Source organism: Micromys minutus, assembly GCF_963924665.1.
Source record: "Micromys minutus genome assembly, chromosome: 31".
In the NCBI taxonomy this organism is placed as follows: Eukaryota; Metazoa; Chordata; class Mammalia; order Rodentia; family Muridae; genus Micromys; species Micromys minutus.
Window position 1 is genome coordinate 5,618,646 of NC_137966.1, and position 14,272 is coordinate 5,632,917.

The following is a 14,272-nucleotide window of genomic DNA, read 5'->3' on the forward strand; positions in this document are numbered from 1 at the left end:
GATTTGCACTTCCCTGATGGCTAAGGATGTTGAGCACTTCCTCAGATATTTCTCAGCCATTCGATATTCCTCAACTGAGAACGTTTTGTTTAGCTCTGTACCCCATTTTTAATAGGGTTATTTGATTCTCTGCTGTCTAGCTTTTTGAGTTCTTTGTATACCTTAGATATTAGGCCTCTATCTGATGTGGTGTTGGTAAAGATCTTTTCCCATTCTGTTGGTTGCCATTTTGTTTTCTTGACGATGTCCTTAGCCTTACAGAAACTTTGCAATCTCATTAAGTCCCATTTGTTAATCTTTGACCTTAGAGCTTGAGCCATTGGTTTTTTGTTCAGAAAATTTTCTCCTGTGCCTATATGTTCTTAAGTTTTCCCTACTTTCTCATCTCATAGTTTCAGTGTATCTGGTTTAATGTGGAGATCTTTGATCCACTTACACTTGAGCTTTGTACAAGGAGATAAGAAAGGGTCTATTTTCATTCTTTTGCATGCTGAGTGCCAGTTGGACCAGCACCATTAGTTGAATAGGCTGTCTTTTTTCCATTGAATGTTTACGGCTCCTTTGTCGAAAATCAGGTGACCATATACATGAGGGCTCATTTCTGGATCTTCTATTCTATTCCATTGATCCACATGCCTATTTCTGTAGCAGTACCATGCAGTTTTCAGCACAATTGCCCTGTAATATAGCTTGAGGTCAGGGATAGTGATTGCCGCAGATGTTTTCTTGTTGTTGAGGATGGATTTCGCTATTCTGGGTCTTTTGTTGTTCCATATGAAATTGCACATTGATCTTTCCAATTCCATGAAGAACTGTGATGGAATTTTGATGGGGATTGCGTTGAATCTGTAGATTGCTTTTCGTAGGGTGGCCATTTTTAAGATGTTGATCTTTCCAATCCATGAGCAAGGGAGATCTTTCCATTTTCTGAGATCCTCCTCAATTTCCTTCTTTAGAGGTTTGAAGTTCTTGTCGTACAGGTCCTTCACTTGCTTAGTTAGAGTCACACCAAGGTATTTCATAGTTTTTGTGATGATTGTGAAGGGTACCTTTTCCCTAATTTCTTTCTCCACATGTTTGTCCTTTGAGTATAGGAAGGCTACTGATTTGTTTGAGTTAATTTTGTATCCAGCCACTTTGCTGAATTTGTTTATCAGCTGTAGGAGTTCTCTGGTGGAATTTTTGGGGTCACTCAAGTACACTATCATGTCATCGGCAAAGAGTGATGTTTTTATCTCTTTTTTTATGATTTGTATCCCCTTGATCCTTTTGCTGTCTAATTGCTCCAGCCAGGACTTCCAGTACTATGTTGAATAGGTAGGGGGAGAGTTGGCAGCCTTGTCAAGTCCCTGATTTTAGTGGGATTGCTTCAAGTTTCCCACCATTAAGTTTGATGTTGGCTGTTGGTTTGCTGTATATTGCTTTTATTATGTTTAAGTATGGACCTTGGATTCCTGTTCTTTCCAGGACTTTTAACATTAAGGGGTGTTGAATTTTGTCAAATGCTTTCTCAGCATCTAGTGAGATGACCATGTAGTTTTGTTCTTTGAGTTTGTTTATATGGTGAATTACATTAATTGATTTCCTTATATTAAACCATCCCTGCATCCCAGGGATGAAGCCTACTTGGTCATGATGCATGATCGTTTTGATGTGTTCTTGGATTCGGTTTGCAAGTATTTTGTTGAGTATTTTTGCATCAATGTTCATAAGTGAGATTGATCTGAAGTTCTCTTTTCTTGTAGGGTCTTTGTGTTTTAGGTACTAGGGTTATTGTAGCCTCAAAAAATGAGTTAGGTAGTATTCCATCTGATTCTATCTTGTGAAATACTTTGGAGAGTATTGATGTTATGTCCCCAATAAATATCTGATAAAATTCTGCATTGAACCCGTCTGGACCTGGGCTTTTTTTGGTTGGGAGGCTTTTGATGACTTCTTCTATTTCTTTAGGTGTTATAGGGTTATTTAGATGGTTTACTTGGTCCTGGTTTAACATTGGGATCTTGTATCTGCCCAGGAATTCGTCCATTTCCTCCAGATTTTCCAATTTTGTGGAGTATAAGATTTGTAGCAGGATCTGATGATTTCTTGAATTTCCTCAGTTTCAGTTGTTATGTCTCCACTTTCCTTTCTGATTTTGTTAATTTGTATACTCTCTCTTTGCCCTCTAGTTAGTCTGGCTAGGGGTTTATCAATCTTGTTGATTTTCTCAAAGAACCAACTCTTGTTGGTGCTGGGCTTTCTTATTTCATCTTCTGGTCCAGTCTATGGCAGTGCTGAGCTCCATGCTGTTACCTTCACACGTGCACAGCATCACTGCCTCAGTTTCCACATGGAATGTTCCTTGTTCTGGGATCACCCCATTTGTCTAGGATCTTAGCTACATGTTTCCCACCTCTCTGAAGCTTCCTCTGTATCAAATCTTCTTTATATAGCTTTATTGGCAGCGTTCTTTTCTTGTAATTAGAATTATTTTTACTATAGCCTGTTTGCTGATCTAGAAATAGACACACCACACTCCATTTATTATCCCCTTTTCCCCATTAGTAGTCACGTGTCTTAATGTAAAACATTAGCACTTGTGGTGATCCTCAGCCATACAAGGTATAACCATATTTTCCCACTGCAGATCTTCTTGGTCCTCAGGGGAAGACTTTTTTACCAGAGAGACATTTCTATTTTGATTATTTTTTTCCAACTATACCCACATTGCCTTGCCACCCTCATCTGTTTTTATCCTTTTCCCCATTTTTCTTTATTAGTTTGCTCATACTAGTATCAAATACCAGAAGAAAGGTAAGGGACGGAGGAGTTATTTTGGCTCACATTTGCAGGGTCTAGTCTATGATGGTGGGAAAGCATGGGAAGGGGGATGGGAGGCAAATGGTAACATAGCAATTGTTATCTATTTGTGAGAGAGATGGTGCTTCTGCTAATGTCCCTTTTTCCTCCTAAGCAGAGACTCTTAGCCCAAGGAATGGTGATATATTTACAATTACAGTGCATAGCCCCTCTACAGTAATCCTAGTCTAGAGACCCCATCAAATACATGACAGAGGTTTGCCTCTATGAAGATTCCAAAGCATACCCATTTGACGCTCTATAAACATCAGATCTGTTCTCTTTGAAACTTCGCATTTTAAATCGTAATATTCCTCTCATGTCACCAAAGGTATATTTTCATCTTATCATAATAATATCTTTAATCTATCTTAACACATTCTCATAAAATTCCTAATAATGTTCTAAAGACTGAATTTTTTTCTGGGCTCATGGCCTTTTTATAATAAGCTTTTACAACATTTTAAAAAATTCTAAACATTGAAACCAAACTTTTGTTTTAATGTCAGATAACCTGATTAGAAACTCCCTTGAAAACATGTCTAGGCATTTGGTTCTATGGTGATTATCAATTTCAAGTTGGCAATAAAGCATCTGTCTATCTATCTATCCATCTATCAATCATCTATCTATCTATCTATCTATCTATCTATCTATCTATCTATCAACCATCTATCTATCTGTCTGTCTGTCTCTCTGTCTGTCTATCTATCCATCACTCTATGTATGTTCCATCTATTATCTATCATCTACCTATTCATTATCTATTAACTATATCTATCATCTATCATTTATCTGTCTATCATCTACCTCTCTATGTATATCCATATCTGTATATCTATCTGAACTGATGTAACAGACTCTCACTATTCTCACTGGGGCCTCAGCTTTCTAAGAATGATAATTCCATATATATATATATATATATGTATATATATATATATATATATATATGTGTGTGTGTGTGTGTGTGTGTGTGTGCGCGTGTGCATGTGCGTGTGTGTGTGTGTGTGTGTGTGTGTGTGTGTGTGTGTGTGTGTGTGTACATATTTTAGGGAGAAGATCTGCTGCAAACTTATTTGTGGGGAATTGTATATTCAGAGTTGAGTTTAGGATTATTGGTGGGATGAAAGAGAGATGATTTAGCATTTATGGGTGCTTGCTACTTTGCCAGAGAACTTGGGTTTAGTTCCCAGCATTCATGATATATGGCTCACAACTCCTTGTAACTCTAGTTTCAGGGAAACCAAAGTCTCTTTCTGGCTTCCAGGGACAGCTACACAATGAACCACAGGCACATATGCACTTGTAGCATACATATGCACACACAGACTCTTACACTTGGCATCTTGCTCCTAGGGTGTGACCTTGCTGCTGTCACCACCTCTCAATCCTTGTAAAATAAATAAGTGTAAATGTTCACTTATGTAGAAATTTGGCTACAGATGGGTAATGGCAGTGAAAAAGTATATGTTCATTTCCTTCTTACCTCCAGATACCAAATATGGAGATAACAATCTAAATGTCAAAGAACAATAAAACATTAAAGAAAAGGGACAAATAAAATGTATGCCATAGGGTTGGTAGAGAACATGTTTAGTGTGACTTCAAATTCTGGTATTACAAAACAAACAAACAAATGAACCCAGAAACAGACCAAAAGCAGAATAATCAACAAGAAAAAAATATTATGCAAAGCCTAAATACAATAATGCTCAATAATTCTCTCTTCTAATTTTCTCCTTTAATACTTCATAAATTTTGTCAAAAGACACTATATTGATAGTTGGTAAGTGTTTACTTATAATTTTTATGCTAACAATGTTTTCCTCAGGACTTTAAAGATGAGATCTGTATTTTTTTAATAAATTGAGCAACCTGATTATAGAAACAAAGATAAATGTACAGATTTTAAGCATTTTTGCATAAAAGTATATAAATACATTTTTGTCAGTACTTGATTTTTTTAAAGGTTTGATAGTATGCATTAAAATGTTACTAGTTACAATGAGCATAAAGTACATGTAAAACAAGATGTAACCTGGAAATAATCAAAGTTTTCTTGGTGTATAAAGATTAAGCACAATGGTTTTTTATTTTCATTTTCTTTTCTTTTCTTTTTTTTTTTTTTTTTTTTTTTTTTTTTGGCCTTTTTTTTTTTTTGGAGTGAGTGAGTTGTTTCTGGTGTTTGTCAATATTGTTAATTTTCACAAAGAACCAGCTCTTGGTTTTGTTGATTCTTTGAATGGTTCTTTTTGTTTCTATTTGGTCAATTTCTGCTCTGAGTCTGAAAATTTCTTGTGGCCTACTCCTCTTGGTTGTATCTGCTTCCTTTTGTTCTAGTTCTTTCAACTGTGCTGTCAAGTCAAGTTGCTAGTGTATGCTCTCTCCAGTTTCCTTTTGGAAGCACTCAGAGCTATGAGATTTCCTCTCAGTACTGCTTTCATTGTGTCCCATAGGTTTGGGTGTGTTGTGTTTCAGTTTTCATTAAATTCTAGAAAATCCTTAATTTCTTTCTTTATTTCTTCTTTGACCCTGCTCTCGTTTAATAGAGCATTGTTTAGTTTCCATGTGTATGTGGGCTTTTTGTTGTCTTTCTTGTTATTAAAGACAAGCCTTAGACCATGGTGATCTGATAGCATGGGAGTATTTCAATCTTCTCATATCTATTGAGGCTTGTTTTGTGACTGATTAGATGGTCAATTTTGGAGAAGGTACTGTGAGGTGCTGAGAAGAATGTGTTTTATTCTTTTGTTTTATGATAAAATGTTTCGTAGATGTCTATTAATTCCAACTGGTTCATAACCTCTGCTAGTTTCACTGTATTCTTGTTCAGTTTCTGTTTCCATGATCTGTCCATTGATGAGAGTGGGGTATTGAGGTATCCCACTACTATTGTGTGGGGTGAAATGTATTTTTTGAGCTTTAGTAGGGTTTCTTTTATGAATATGGGTGCGTTTGTATTTGGAGCATATATGTTAAGGATTGAGAGTTTCTCCTGAGAAATTTTCCCTGTGATGATTAAAAAGTGTCCTTCCTTATCTTTTTTGATAACTTGTGGTTGAAATCTATTTTATTTGATATTAGAATGGCCACTCCAGCTTGCTTCTTGGGGCTGTTTGCTTGGAAGATTTTTTTTCCCACCCTTTTACTCTGAGATAATGTCTGTCTTTGTCTCTGAGATGAGATTCCTTTGAGCAGCAAAATGCTGAATTCTGTTTATGTATCCAGTCTGATAGCCTATATCTTTTTATTGGGGAATTAACTTCATTTATGTTAACAGATATTAAGGAATAGAGGTTGCTGTTTCCTGCTATTTTTGCTTTTAGAGGTAGAATTGTGCCTGTGTGTCTTTTGTCTTTTGGTTTTCTTGCTTAGGTATTTTCTTGTTTTTACTAAGATGTAGTTTCCCTCCTTGTATTGGGTTTTCCACCTATAATCCATTGTAGTGCTGGCTTTGTGGTCAGATATTGTGTAAATTTAGTTTTGTCTTGGAATATCTTGGTCTCTCCATCTTTGGTGATCGAGACTTTTGCTGGGTATAGAAGCTTGGGTTGACACTTGTGTTCTCTTAGGGTCTGCATGATGTCTGTCCAGGATCTTCTAGCTTTCATAGTCTCTGTTGAGAAATTGGGTGTAGTCTGCCTTTATATGTTACATGACCTTTTCCCCTTACTGCTTTTAGTATTCTTTCTTTGCTTTGGGCACTTGGCATTTTGACTATTATGTGTCAGGAGGAATTTCATTTCTGGTCCACTTTATTTGGAGTTCTGTAGGCTTCTTTTATGCTCAAGGTCATCTCATTCTTAAGGGTAGGGAAGTTTTCTTCAATGATTTTGTTGAAGATATTTATGGTGCCTGTTAGTTGATACTCTTTGTACTCTTCTAATCCTATTATCCTTAGGTTTGTTCTTCTCATTGTGTCTTGGATCTCCTGGACATTTTTGGTTAGGAGTTTTTTGCCTTTTGCATCTTCTCTGACTGTTTTGTCTATGATTTCAACGTTTTCTTCAGCCCCCGAGATTCTCTCTTGCATCTCTTGGAGTCTGTTGGAGATGCTTGCTTCTGTGACTCCTGATTTCTTTTTTAGGTTTTCTACATCTAGGGTTGTCTCTTTTAATGTTTTCTTTATTGTTTCCATTTCCATTTTAAATTCCTTCTTCAATACCTTCATCTCTTTGGTTCTGTTTTCCTGAAGTTCTTTGATTTCTTTGAGTGTTTTTCTTGTTTCCTCTTAGAAAGCTTCTATTTCTTTATGCTTTTCCTCCCGTTTTTGTTTAAGGATCTCTATCATCATCTTGAGATATGTTTTTGGGTCTGAGTCTTCTTTTTCTGGAATGTTTGGTATTCTGCTGTTTGCTGTGATGGGAGAGCTGGGTTATGATGTTTCCAGGTTGTCTTGGTTTCCCTGGGGTATTTTCTTTAACTTTCCTCTTGCCATCTTGTTGTCTGTGATTATACTTGGCCTTGTAGTAACTGATTGGTTCCTGTATCTCCCATGTACCATGCCTGTGTCCCTTGATCTCCGATGTTCCTGGTGGCAGATGGCCTGAGCGCGTGTTCTGCACACAAGGGCCCTCCAGTTGGAAACTGAGTCCCTATAGTAGAGTTCCTGCTCCCCTGAAACAATGGGGGGTGCTTTCCAGGTGCTCATCCCAGACCTCTCTTCACTCCTGCTACTCGCAGTGCAGTCCTACCAGGCCTGCGTCCCTGGATCTCTGCTGCTTGAGATCTGTATTTTTAAATATCTTTATGTGTGTATGCCTGTGGAAGGTATGTGTGCAAAAGTGTCTGTATTAATGAAGGTATGAATATATTGAATTTCCTTGAACTGAAGTTCCAGGCAGTTGTGAGCCTTCTGATAAGAGTGCTGGGAACCTCTGTAGCCTCTTGTTTTCTTTTGTGAAAACAAGGTCATTCTACATAGTCTGGGCTGCCCTCAAACTCCCCAGTCTCTTTTCTCAGAGCTGGCATTGTAGATATGTACCAACAAAGCTAGCATCCAAAGGACTGTAAAAAGTTTTCACCTTGATTTTCTACTAGGATGTGTGCTTCATGTCAATTATCTCTGTTTTTTAGTAATGTTGTATTCTTTGACGTTAACATACTTATATTGCTGGAAGCCAAAAATGACATTCATTGATGGTAGATCAGTGGCTCTGAATCCTGGATTACCAAATATAAGTACTGCACAATTTGAACAGGTTTATATGAACTTTGCAAAACAATTTTTTTTCCTTAAAGTACAATACTAAAATGAATAATATTAAAAAAACATAGAGAAGATTGTCTAAACATTTCAGTCATTGAGCTGAGGAAGGAAAACGGCAATAGGCAAAATAACAAGATGAGCAAAAGCCCACAAAGCTTTAACAATACTCCTAGAATGACAGGCAGCTAAGAGAAGCTGAATGTGGGAGAATAGTGTGCTCCAGGGAGGACCACCATGCCTGGGTGTTCACTACTAAATGGTCATTCCTGAAAATACCTATACAAGTACATTATACAGAGTAAGCATGTTGTATTCAGAGATATGCATTTATAAACACATACATAAATGCGTGTAGCATCAATAAATGAAAAAGGGGGCTGAGAGATCAAAGGATGTGTTATATAAAATTGGTTGGAGCGATGAAAGGGAAGGGGGATGATAACTAGCATGATAATCTAAGAAAATAAAGAAGAAAATACAAACAGCCATGCTATATTAGTAGAGATTCTTTGCAAATTGTGTGAGAAATACTTAAAAATAAAATAAGTTGAGAGATATGCCTGCCTCTGCCTCTTATTTTTTTCTCTCTTACAACTTTATTTTTAAAGAAGAGAAATACATATACAGATTTTTTAAAGGCATTTTGGCATAACACTATATAAATATATTTTTGTCGGTACTTAATTCTTTTAGAGGTTTGATAGCATGCATTGAAATCCCACTAGTTACCATAAGCATAAAGTATATGTAGGACAGAATGTGACATGGAAAAAGCCAGTTTTCTTGGTGAGTATAGATTAAGAAAAAAAAAGAAATAAAATAAGTGCTATTTCTGACATTTGGAGTTTAAAATAATTTGAAAATACTGTAATTTTAAGATTGTGAAAAGGTACATGCTTTGTTTTTCTTCCACCTGCCTGTTTTTCCTTAGGACAAATTTTTATGTTAAAAAGTCTAGAGATTTTTATATATCCTTGAAAAATAGTGTCTGCCTGTCCCTGAGATTACCGAAATCTTGTAACCTTTACTTTCCAACATGTACTTCTTCTGTTCCGGTAGCATCCCGAAACTGATAATCTATATTGAACCATCCTGTAGGGCTATCAATTCTTCTTGTGTTTCTGTGAGTTCAAGCCACTGTTGGCATAAAGTGTGATGCTATTTATCCCAAAATCTTTTAAAGTGCTGGTGAACTGTTTGAGCATTCCTTGGCTTGCAGTGAGTCCTTGCATTACTAAATGTATTGTCCCAGAACAGGGGCTAAATATAAAGGTACATTGCTGATCATAGCAACTTAACATGCCATGCTCAAATCATTTCTCGATGATAACATATTCAAATGCAATCCTATATCAACTAAGGTAATGAAAAAAATCATGGAACAGTAATTTGTGTTCACTAATTTAGAACCACACATTTAAGCAATTCATTTACAGTAACTGTTCAAACTTCAAATAATCTCCCACAAAAGGATGATCAGCCAAATAAAAATGTTCAGAGTGGTTTTTGTATGGCGGCCTGAAGTATTGGTTCATTGCATATACAAACATAATTTACAGAGATGGGAAAATGATGACTATCCACAGAACTCTTTTATTTCATTAGTTTAAAGTCCTATTAATCGTAATTTCATAAGTAGTGATTTGCCTGGTGCTTTTATTGAAATAGTTTATTCATTACTTATTTGGAGCACTGATTTTTGTGTCATTTTAAAGATGAGTCCAAGTTTTGAAATAGGACACATTGAGGCAATTTTAAAACATGTCTCCTAATTATATAATCATTTAACCTATTTTATTTTCTTGAACTCTTTAAAAAATTGGGTTGCCGTGGAGGTGATGTACAACTAAAAAGTTTCTACTAAGAATTAAAATCTGAAATGTAAATTGTTCATGAATTTGAATTTAGATTTTCAGAAACTTCCCTATTACAGTGATTTTTAAAAAATAGTATTTATTACATAAAAGTTCTGTCAAGTTGTTAAAAACCAGTATTTAATTTTTGAAACAAATGGGTATTTTTTATAAAATGAAGGATATCTAATTTGTATAAAATTATAGAATCATTAGTCTATTTATGCAATGAATTTTCCATGTAGAAATAATATTAAATGAGTCACAAACTTTCATCTAGCAAGTATTTTTCCATTCTTTTGAAGTTTGAATGTCTACAAACACCATGTATAATATGAGAAAATGACATGTAATAGTTGTATTATGATAAAAGTTAAAACTAAGTGGAATTATTCTAAGAAAAATTTCACCTAATATTCTTTGAGAAATGGATAACCCCAAAAGAGACTTGATATAATCAAGGATTTTATATTTCCAACTCTTAGGATAAATAGCATGTTTTCTAAGCAGTTTGTTATAAATACTAAAATTTCTGCAACTCAGTTTATTTCCCCAGATAAAAATGTTCCTAATCAAAATAAGAATAAAATAAGTCATGAATAAATGCCATCTTGGGCAGATTCTGAGTACACTAAGAAGAATCCAATTTTGTGTGTTGCTTGAATATTAGAAGAATGTTTTGAGATTAAACAATAAATTTGTACACAATTATCAGATTGCCTGATTCTTGTCCTGAGAAGCATGAAGGTAGTGAATGTCGAATACCAGAAGTACTTTGAAAGTTCTTGGTAACTCTGTAAGAAAGCAGAGAACATGTGGTAATTTTAGACTAGGTGTTTTTTAAGCTACTTTCATGGCCATTGATTTGATAGAAGAACCAATTACTAGGCCTCGAAAGAAACAAACAAACTGAAAAACTCACAGTTATAGTTTAGTACAGTCAAAATTATAGCCCAGTACCATAAAGTAAACAGTGAATAAAAATGCATAGTGTAGAGTCTAGAAATATACTGAGGAAAGTTTCTAGTTTCTCTTCATCCCTTTTTGGAGGAATGACAAAGCTGTCCTATATCCCCTGATTAAGAACCCATGAAAAGTGACACGAAGCAACAGCACCTGGGGAAACATCCCCAAATCCAGGGACCTAAGGTGCTTATTGAGGCTGGCCATGTACATGTGACATTAGCTACTCAGACTCCTAGGGGTCAAACTGATATAAAGTGACCAAAAGCCCAAGGCATAGAAAGAAGTGGGTGCTGTCCAGACTACGTGGTAGAGATGGCTAAAAGCAGAAACGCAGCCCTAGTAAGACACACAATAGTGAAAAGAATGACAGTAAATACTCTATAACAAGAAGAGGAAAAATTGAGTACTGCAAATACTGTCTGAAGAGACTGGGCAGGAATGGGGATGAGGTGAAAGGAGAGGGGCAGGAGAGGGCTGAGAGAAAACAGAAATTGGTAGAGGGTATCTCTGGGAGTAGCCAGAGACTTGGGACAAGTGTGGTTCCGTTGTGATTATAGGGTGACCCTAGTTTGGACCCCCAGCCAAATATCAAGGAGACTGATGGAAGAGTTGGGAATAAGACTAAGTGAGACAGGTGTGGTCAAGGACACCACAAGAAGACTCACAAAAAATATTCATATGCCAAAATGCCTTTAAAAATCTGTTTATGTATTCCTCTTTTTTTAAAATAAATTTGGAAGAGAGGGAAAAAAAGAGAAAATAGATTCTTTCCTCTCTCTACTCCTTCCAACTCTCCTCCAGACCTCACCTCTCCCCCAGATCCACTTCCCCTTTATTTTCCTCTTCAGAAGAGAAAGACCTCCAAAAGAGGACAGCTGAGCGGGATAAGAATCAATAAGACAAGGCAAAAGCTCTCCTATTGAGACTAGACAAGGCAACCAACCCAATTGGAGGAAAGTAATCTGAACACCAGGCAAAAGAGTCAGAGACAAAATTTATGTCACCTTGCCACAAGGTAGAATCATGTGAGAAGAAGTTACCTTAATAGAAAACAAATGCTTCCATAGAACTGGTTTGTAGGTGAATCTATAGGGCATCTTCTAAGTTGGTAATTATAATGCGAGGACCTGGGCTATGGTAAGCGGGGACACCACTAGACAGAAGTGGTCAAAGGGCACGTTACAAATGAAGGCAAAACGTAAAATTAAATAAAAGGCATGAACAATCCAGGAGGATGTAAGCAGCAAGCAGGGCTCCTCCTTGGCCTCTGTCAGCTTCTGCTTCCAGGTTCTTGACTTACAGAACTTTCTGCCCAGACTTTCTCAGTGGTGGACTGTGCTGTGAAATTGTAAGCTGAAATCAACTCCTCCCTAAGTTGATTTCAGCCGTGCTGTTTGTCACAGCAACTGGAACTAACTAGAACAAATGCCAACTCCACTGGATCAAGAACCTCTTAACAAAAATGCCTTCGGTGTACTTAAATACTTTAGTCTCCCTTCTAGCCCACCACCCACCAGAGGTAATGGAAAGAAAATGTTAATGTGACAGAGGAGGACCTGTTTAGAAATAATTCTTTATAGCGTATCCAATCTGAGTTGTCAGGATATCTGCAGTTTGCTTCTTAAGAATCAGTAGTAGTGAGGGTGGGGGTATAACATTTGAAATGTAAATACAGAGAATATCTAATAAAATTTTAAAAAGGAAAAGAAAAAAAAGAATCAGTAGCAGTAGCTTAATCCACCTACAAACACCATTCACAAGTCACCAAAGGCATTTGATTCAGAAGAAACCTTGAGGTTCTGCCAATCTCCTGGTCCCTGAAAGTGACAAGAAGTCACTGGAATACCACCAGAAGTTATTTCTTGCATTTCTCTCAATGAAGTTTTGACAAACAATAATCAGCAAAGGCTGACAAGAGGAATCAATACCACACAGCTTTGTCCACTATCTGCTGGGTAATATTTATACCCTGTTCAAACATTATGTGTTCTCTCAAGCATCTGGTCTAGCAAAACATCAACTGCCCCATTTTCCAGTATGCTTCCAGAAAAACACCATGTGTCTGTTCTCAGCAAAACATCCACCCATGTGTCTGCTTCTGCAAAAACATCCTTTCACGAGACAGTTTCCAGAAAAAAAAAAAAAAAAAAAAAAAAACCACATGGTACAACGGAATCTCCAAAGAAACCAGAAATTTCCACGTCAGCTAAGCCCTATCATTCATTGCTGTCTGCTTCCTGACTCTTGGGGCAATGTGATCAAATGCTTTATGCTCTAGCTGCCCTGACTTTCTTACCATGATGGACTGTAGTGTGAACTACAGGACAAAGTCAAGCCATCTTCCCTTGAGTTGCCACAGAAAACTATCTGAGACACTTGGGAAGAGAGAGTCTACTACTATAAATGATTCCTCACTTAAGATCACGTAAGAAACTGATAAAAAAGAATCCAGTGGGTCAGTAAACATAATAAAGCAAGCAAACAGATAACAGTACATTGAACAGGGAAATAACTGTCAATGGAAAAGGAACCAATGCAAAAGGAAGGGAAACAAATAGGAGGGTAATGGGGTGAAAGTACATTATATGCATGCTTGAAAATGTCACAAAGAAGCTCATTTTATGTATAATTAATATATGGATAAAATGAATAAATAAAGATAAATAATCCTAGAGGAAATGAATTTAATGAATTTCAAGAAGACCTGAAGAACTAAGAGTCTAACATGCCGAGAGACAGTGTAATAAAAATGTGTCAGCTCAAAGTATGGACGAATAAGTATGAGCCTGTGTTTAAATAGAGTTTAGTGAGCATGCAGAAGACGGAATGAGGAAGGGGAAATATTTCATGAGGTAATAGAAGATTATTTTCCAGATTTGTTCAAAGGCAAGAACGTTCAGTTCCCACTAGCAGTAAATTCCATATGGGCAAATATAAATAATCCACGCAGTGAACTAATTTGCTTCTATGCCCGTTTGGAAGTTTCCATCATCTACCTTTACCACGCCTCTCCAGCCGCCTTTTCTATTAGCAATAAAACAGGCGTGTAGTTCTCATGATACAACTCTGCTGATTATTTCACCTGTGCCGAGCTGAGTCACTGCTGTACACTGGCTTTGTAATGTGACATGTTTTTCATCGAGCTTGTCAAAATTGTACCCATCAAGTCTTACCTTGTTCCCAAACTCCCGTTTGATTAGTCTAGTCTATTCAATTGTTTTCTTCCTTGCAGCTGGATGAACCCTAAGATTATACAAGTCAAATTTCAAGATATTGCTGAAGTTCTTCTGCTTAATAACTAGGTGCGTGGCCTAGAAATGAATAAAGAACATCCTTTGTCTTTAGTAATATAAATAAACAGTCAAAATTGGCAGCAAAAGTAATTATAATACAGAAATGT